Raw genomic sequence first — 6,580 nt, 5'->3', positions numbered from 1 at the left:
TAATGAATGGCCTATCAGAGTCTGTAGTAAAGGGTGCACCTTATTAGAGTGTTTGAATGAGTGGAGGTGATAAATATCCAAATGCCAAAAAAGTGATAAAAAGTACATTCAACGTGAGAAAAAAAGGTGGAAGAATAAAAAAATTGTAAAAAAACGGAAAAAAATCCCTTGAGAAAATAAAAAATATTGAGAAAAATTGTCTATATAGCAAAGAACAGAAAAAAACAAAAATCTCTAAGTATGTATTGCTCAAAAAATGCAAAAAGTGTAAAATTACAAAAATATCAACTTGCTGTGAGTGAGATGTTCCAAATGTGTCCAAGTTAAAATCCCTTGGAGTGTGGGTGATGATTCTTTTATGATTGCTAGATGTTGGATCGTAGCAATCCTATAGTGTCCTTTAAAAATATATATAACAATAGTGCAAAGCAGCTATAACACCTTAGTAGGGTGTTAGAAATAGGCTTACCAGTAGTTGTTAACATGTTTCAGCCCTCAAATTAGGCCTTTATCAAAACTAAAAACTGGGGATACCTTAAAAGGACACTGAACCCATTTTTTTTTTTTCGTGATTCAAATAGAGCAGGCAATTTTAAGCAACTTTCTAATTTACTCCTATTATCATTTTTTCTTCATTCTCTTGCTATCTTTATTTGAAAAAGAAGGCATCTAAGTTTTTTTTGGGTTCAGTACTCTGGACAGCACTTTTTTATTGGTGGATGAATTTATCCACCAATCAGCAAGGACAACCCAGGTTGTTCACCAAAAATGGGCCGGCATCTAAACTTACATTCTTGCATTTAAAATAAAGATACCAAGAGAATGAAGGAAATTTGATAATAGGAGTAAATTAGAAAGTTGCTAAAAATGTCATGTTCTATCTGAATCATGAAAGAAAAAAAAATTGGGTTCAGTGTCCCTTTAATTAGAGACTGTGGTTAGTTTGGGCACCAAACTGTATGGGGATCTGCCTACTTCCTGTTGGTCATTATTACAGAGATCTATAGTATGTGTATTTACAAAACAGGAAGTTGCATGCATGCTGGAAGGGACATTGCTTATTGACGTCACTTCCGTTATCATATACCGAAATTCTAGATGAATTGTAGCTTAGTGCATCAACATGCTCTTATACCATTGGTCGTGTAAACTAGCCAGCAAGTGGTGAGTATCCGCAATGCTGCTACCAGTTCTAATCGCGTCCGTGCCGGTAACGTCTTCTGCTTTGTTTTGGTTTTACAGCGCAGACATCATATCTGGTAGCAGCATTGTGGATACTCACCCCTTGCTGGCTAGTTTACATGACCAATGGTATAAGAGCATGTTCATCTAGAATATCGGTATACGATAATGGAAGTGACGTCAATAAGCAGCGTCACTTCCGGCATACACGCAGCTTCCGGTTTTGTAAATACACATACTATTGATCACTGTAATAATGACCATAATAATGAAGTGGGCAGATCCCAACACGGTTTGGCACCCAAACTAACCACAGTCTTTAATTAAGGAAATTGAGCATCCTCTATATAAGGCTACCAGGTATCCCCAGTTTTTAGTATTGATAAACTACTGGTAAGCCTATTTCTAATACCCTACTAAGAAGTTATAGCTGCTTTGCACTATCGTTATTTTTAAAGGACACTATAGGATTGCTACGATCCAACATCCAGGAATCATAGAAGAATCCTTACCCACGCTCCAAGGGATTTTAACTTGGACACATTTGGAACATCTCACTCACAGCAAGTTGATATTTTTGTACTTTTACACTTTTTTGCATTTTTGGCAGTACACACTTAGAGATTTTATTTTTTTTCGGTTCTTTGCTATATAGACAATTTTTCTCAATATTTTTTTATTTTCTCAAGGGATTTTTCAATTGTTTTCACTATTTTTTTTAATCTTCCCCCTTTTTTTATCACCTCCACTAATTCAAACACTCTAATAAGAAGCACCTTATACTACAGACTCTTATAGGGCATTCATTATTCTGGAGACTTTGACACACCATCTATTATTGTTTTATTGTTGTTTGTTTTTAATTGTGTCAATTTGCACTTACACCTGATTTTATTTAGCAAGTTGCTTTCACATGGATCCATGATTTTATCATAACTGTTGATGATTTTATTATGTTTAATTACATTTGAGGAATATATGTATTTCAATACATTTTCATATCTAACCCACTCTAGCCACCTTAGTCTTTAGTTTAGGCACTCTACATATGTCTTCCTTAAAAGGGCATTTAGCATCTTCTATATTCATGGCGGAGGCAGAGCTATCCAGGACCAGTGTCCTCTTCACACGATCACCGCTGTACACTGAAGTTAAATGCAAAGTACCCATTTAAAAATGGTGTAGCTTGCATTTCTATTGGCTGATTTGATTCTTCAAATTCAAATAAGCCAAAAGGATGAGAACTACTGAAATCCTATTGGCTGTTCAAAACAGCCAAAAGAATTAGAGCTACTGAAATCCTTTTGGCTGATTTGAACAGCCAATATGATTTTAGTAGCTCTCAACCTATTGGCTGATTTGAATTTGAAGAATCAAATCAGCCAATAGCAATGCAATTTACACCATTTTTAAATGGGTACCTTGCATTCAACTTCAGTGTACGGTGGTAATCATATGAAGAGGACGCTCCGTGCAGGAAGTCATTGCTGGTCCCTTTTAAGGGCTAATGGTAGTATATTGTAGGTTGGGGGTGTTTCTATTTTGGGGGGCTTTGTTTATAGGACTATTAGATTAGGTGTAATTGTTTTTATTTTTTAATTTAGTTTATATCTTTATTTAGTGTTGGGGTGGCAGACTAGGGGTGTTATGTTAGGGTGCTAGGTTTAAACGTAACTTTATTTTTCCCCATAGACATCAATGGGGTTGCGTTGCAGTGATTTGCTATTCCGAGATCGCAGGTGTTAGTTTTTTTCTAACACTCTCTCCCAATTGATGTCTATGGGGAAAAGCATGCACGAGCGCGTTAACTCAGCCCTTGGCTTTTGTGCAGTATGGAGCTTAACGCGCCATAACACACAGCACAAGGAGGTTTTTCAGTAACTCGTAATGAGAGCACCATGAGCTATCACTCATTTTATTGTGTTCTTTACTCACCCTGTTTAGTTGAAAACTCATAATCTAGGTGTGATAGAGCAATGAATCCTGAAATTCCAAGGTAACGTCTGCTAACTCAGGGCTAGATTACAAGTGGAGTGCTATTTATCGCTACCGCTTGTGTGTTAACTCTGCTAGATGCTGTGCATTGAGTAGAGCTTGTATTGAAAGTTGAAACTAAAAAGTTTTCACTCACGTTCTAACCGACATGTGCAAAAAGCCAAACTTCGAATACCGCAATTGCGTTAAATTATTCCCCCATTGAAGTCAATGGAGCACGAAAAGAGGAAAAAAACGAACACCCTACTTGCACGCAAACTCGTTAGGTGGGATTAGACTAGTATTATGTACTGTATATTAGGTGTAACCCATAGCAGAGTGATATAACCTAATAAAATGTACAATACTAGTGTAATCTATTGCCATCCGAATTTACTGAATAAATCCAAACTAATTCGGATTTATTCGGTAAATTCGGCAGTATTTTAATTCAGAAATTCGGTTCGATCCGAATCTCCAAATTTGCTGAATTTTCCGAATTTCCGAATTGATCTGAAACGAATTGCACTTATCTAATAGATAGATTTAAATAGATATATAGATATATACAGATAGATAGATGATAGATAGATAGATAGATAGATAGATAGATAGATAGATAGATAGATAGATAGATAGATAGATAAATAGATAGATAGATAGATGATAGATAGATAGATAGATAGATAGATAGATAGATAGATAGATACTGAAATATATAGGAATGTCTATTTAAAATAACTTAGAACATATTACCTTATGCGAAGGAAATAGAAATGTGAAAATTTTACAATAAATACATTTTTAAACAATTTATTAAATATGAATATTTGACATGTTTTCATCTATACTTGACTGTAAAGGGCTCCAAAGCACATGTATTAATATATATATATATATATATATATATATATATATATATATATATATATATATATATAATATATTATTTAGAATGTTGTAGTACACCTACAGTATAATAATTATTAACATTATTTATTAATACTTTTTAGTATTTTATATTTAATAAAAACATATCACACCTGCTTTTCTTGCATAATTCAGATAAAGCATAAAGTTTAACAACTTTCCTATGTTCTTCTATTAGCTAATTTGTATTGTTCTCTTCATATACTTTCTTAAAAAAACAACGTAGGTAGGCTTAGAAGCAGCAACGCATTACTGGGAGCTAGATGCTCTCTTCTAAATTGTTCAGCTGTCTCACAGCAGTGCATTGCTGCTCCTTCAACAAAGGATACTAAGTGAATGAACCAAATTTGATAAAAGAAGTATACTGAACAGTTGTTTAAACTCATATGCTCTATGAATCATGAAAGAAAAATTTTGGGTTTCATGTCCCTTTGAGATTCATGTTGGATGAGCGCACATGAAAAATGAATGTATTCCTGCTAGATTTATTTGCACAAAGCCCAGCTGTTATCCTGCACTACTGTGTATCAAGTCATTGTGTACTATTGTAAAATAATAAATAAAATAGTGAGCAAAGTGAATGAAGAACAACTGAATACATAAACAAATGGATTTGTATATTCATTTAGTTTTTTCTTCATAACCATTCAAAGGACCAGGAAAGTGGGAAGGAGCTGACATTGTTTGGCTAATCAGCTTCTTTATTTGCAGCAATGTACAGGCCATTCATGTGTCCAACATCCCCTGTCTAATCCTACTATGGTATAGTAATGATTGATGGTAAGGACAACCAGTCAGGCACTTCATTTTAATCTTAGTCATACAGGCTTGTCCAATGAAGCCTTAAAGTGAAGGTAAACTTTGGTGAATGAAAGTCCGTTTTTTAAAAATACTATTAAAAACAGGGGCACTTTTATTCTTTAAAGTTTACAAAGCAGCCATTTTGATTAAAAAAATTCCCTTTTTTCTTTTCACAGCCAGAGCAGCTTCCCCCTCCTGGAAATCCTCTCTTCACACGTCAGCAATGACTAATCCGGCTTCCTCCAATCACAGCTTTCCCCCCAGGGTAGTCATTGCCTGAGGCCATGCTGTGATTGGAGGAAGCTGGATTAGTCATTGCTGACGTGCGAAGAGAGGATTTCCAGGAGGGGACAGCTGCAATGGCTGTGAAAAGAAAAAAAGGTAAGTTTTTAATCAAAACGGCTGCTTTGTAAACTTTGATGAATGAAAGGGCCCCTGTTTTTAATTGTAATTTTAAAAAACGGACTTTCATTCACCAAAGTTTACCTTAACTTTAAGCTAGTATAGGGATGTGGGAGCCAAGGGGAAGGGTAGCCATTTCTAACCACTGGAGGTAAGGAGCAGTTTGGTGTTCCTGGAGTGTCTCAGTCATTCACCATCTATTTTTCCTCCCCTCTAAGAATATTTTTCAAAACTGCTATTATATAAGTAACTTGTTAATGTTTTATCTGTTGATATAAAATATATAAGGTGAGAATGAGATTTATAGCAGTGGGGTCATTTCTGTGAGGTGGTGCAGTTTAGTGACCTAGATTTTAAAATAGAAAGTAGTTCATGAGAGCTAAGGTAAGGAGAGAGGGGCCTATATAAACTGCATGTGGAGAAGGGTAAGGTATGAGCATGCCTGTGGAATAGTCATGCATAATAATAAGCATAATTAATGACAATTTAATTGATTGACAGGCGCAGACACTGGTCTTACTTTGGCCATGCACAATTCTTGCAGAACTTAGACATTTGATCTACTTGATCACTATGGCCTAGATTTGGAGTTCGGCGGTAGCCGTCAAAACCAGCGTTAGAGGCTCCTAACGCTGGTTTTGGCCGCCCGCTGGTATTTGGAGTCAGTGATTAAAGGGTGTAACGCTCACTTTTCAGCCGCGACTTTTCCATACCACAGATCCCCCTACGCCATTTGCGTAGCCTATATTTTCAATGGGATCTTTCTAACGCTGGTATTTAGAGTCGTTTCTGAAGTGAGCGTTAGAGCTCTAACGACAAAACTCCAGCCGCCTGAAAATAGCAGGAGTTAAGAGCTTTCTGGCTAACGCCGGTTTATAAAGCTCTTAACTACTGTACCCTAAAGTACACTAACACCCATAAACTACCTATGTACCCCTAAACCGAGGTCCCCCCACACCGCCGCCACTCGATTAAAATTTTTAACCCCTAATCTGCCGACCGCCACCTACGTTATACTTATGTACCCCTAATCTCCTGCCCCTAACCCCGCCGACCCCTGTATTACATTTATTAACCCCTAACTTGCCCCCCACAACGTCGCCGCCAGCTACTTAAAATAATTAACCCCTAATCTTCCGACCGCAAAGCGCCGCCACCTACGTTATCCCTATGTACCCCTAATCTGCTGCCCTAACATCGCCGACCCCTATATTATATTTATTAACCCCTAATCTGCCCCCCTCAACGTCGCCGACACCTGCCTACACTTATTAACCCCTAATCTGCCGAG

This window comes from Bombina bombina, chromosome 1, assembly GCF_027579735.1.
Source record: "Bombina bombina isolate aBomBom1 chromosome 1, aBomBom1.pri, whole genome shotgun sequence".
Taxonomy (NCBI): Eukaryota; Metazoa; Chordata; class Amphibia; order Anura; family Bombinatoridae; genus Bombina; species Bombina bombina.
Note: the sequence above shows the minus strand (reverse complement) of the source record.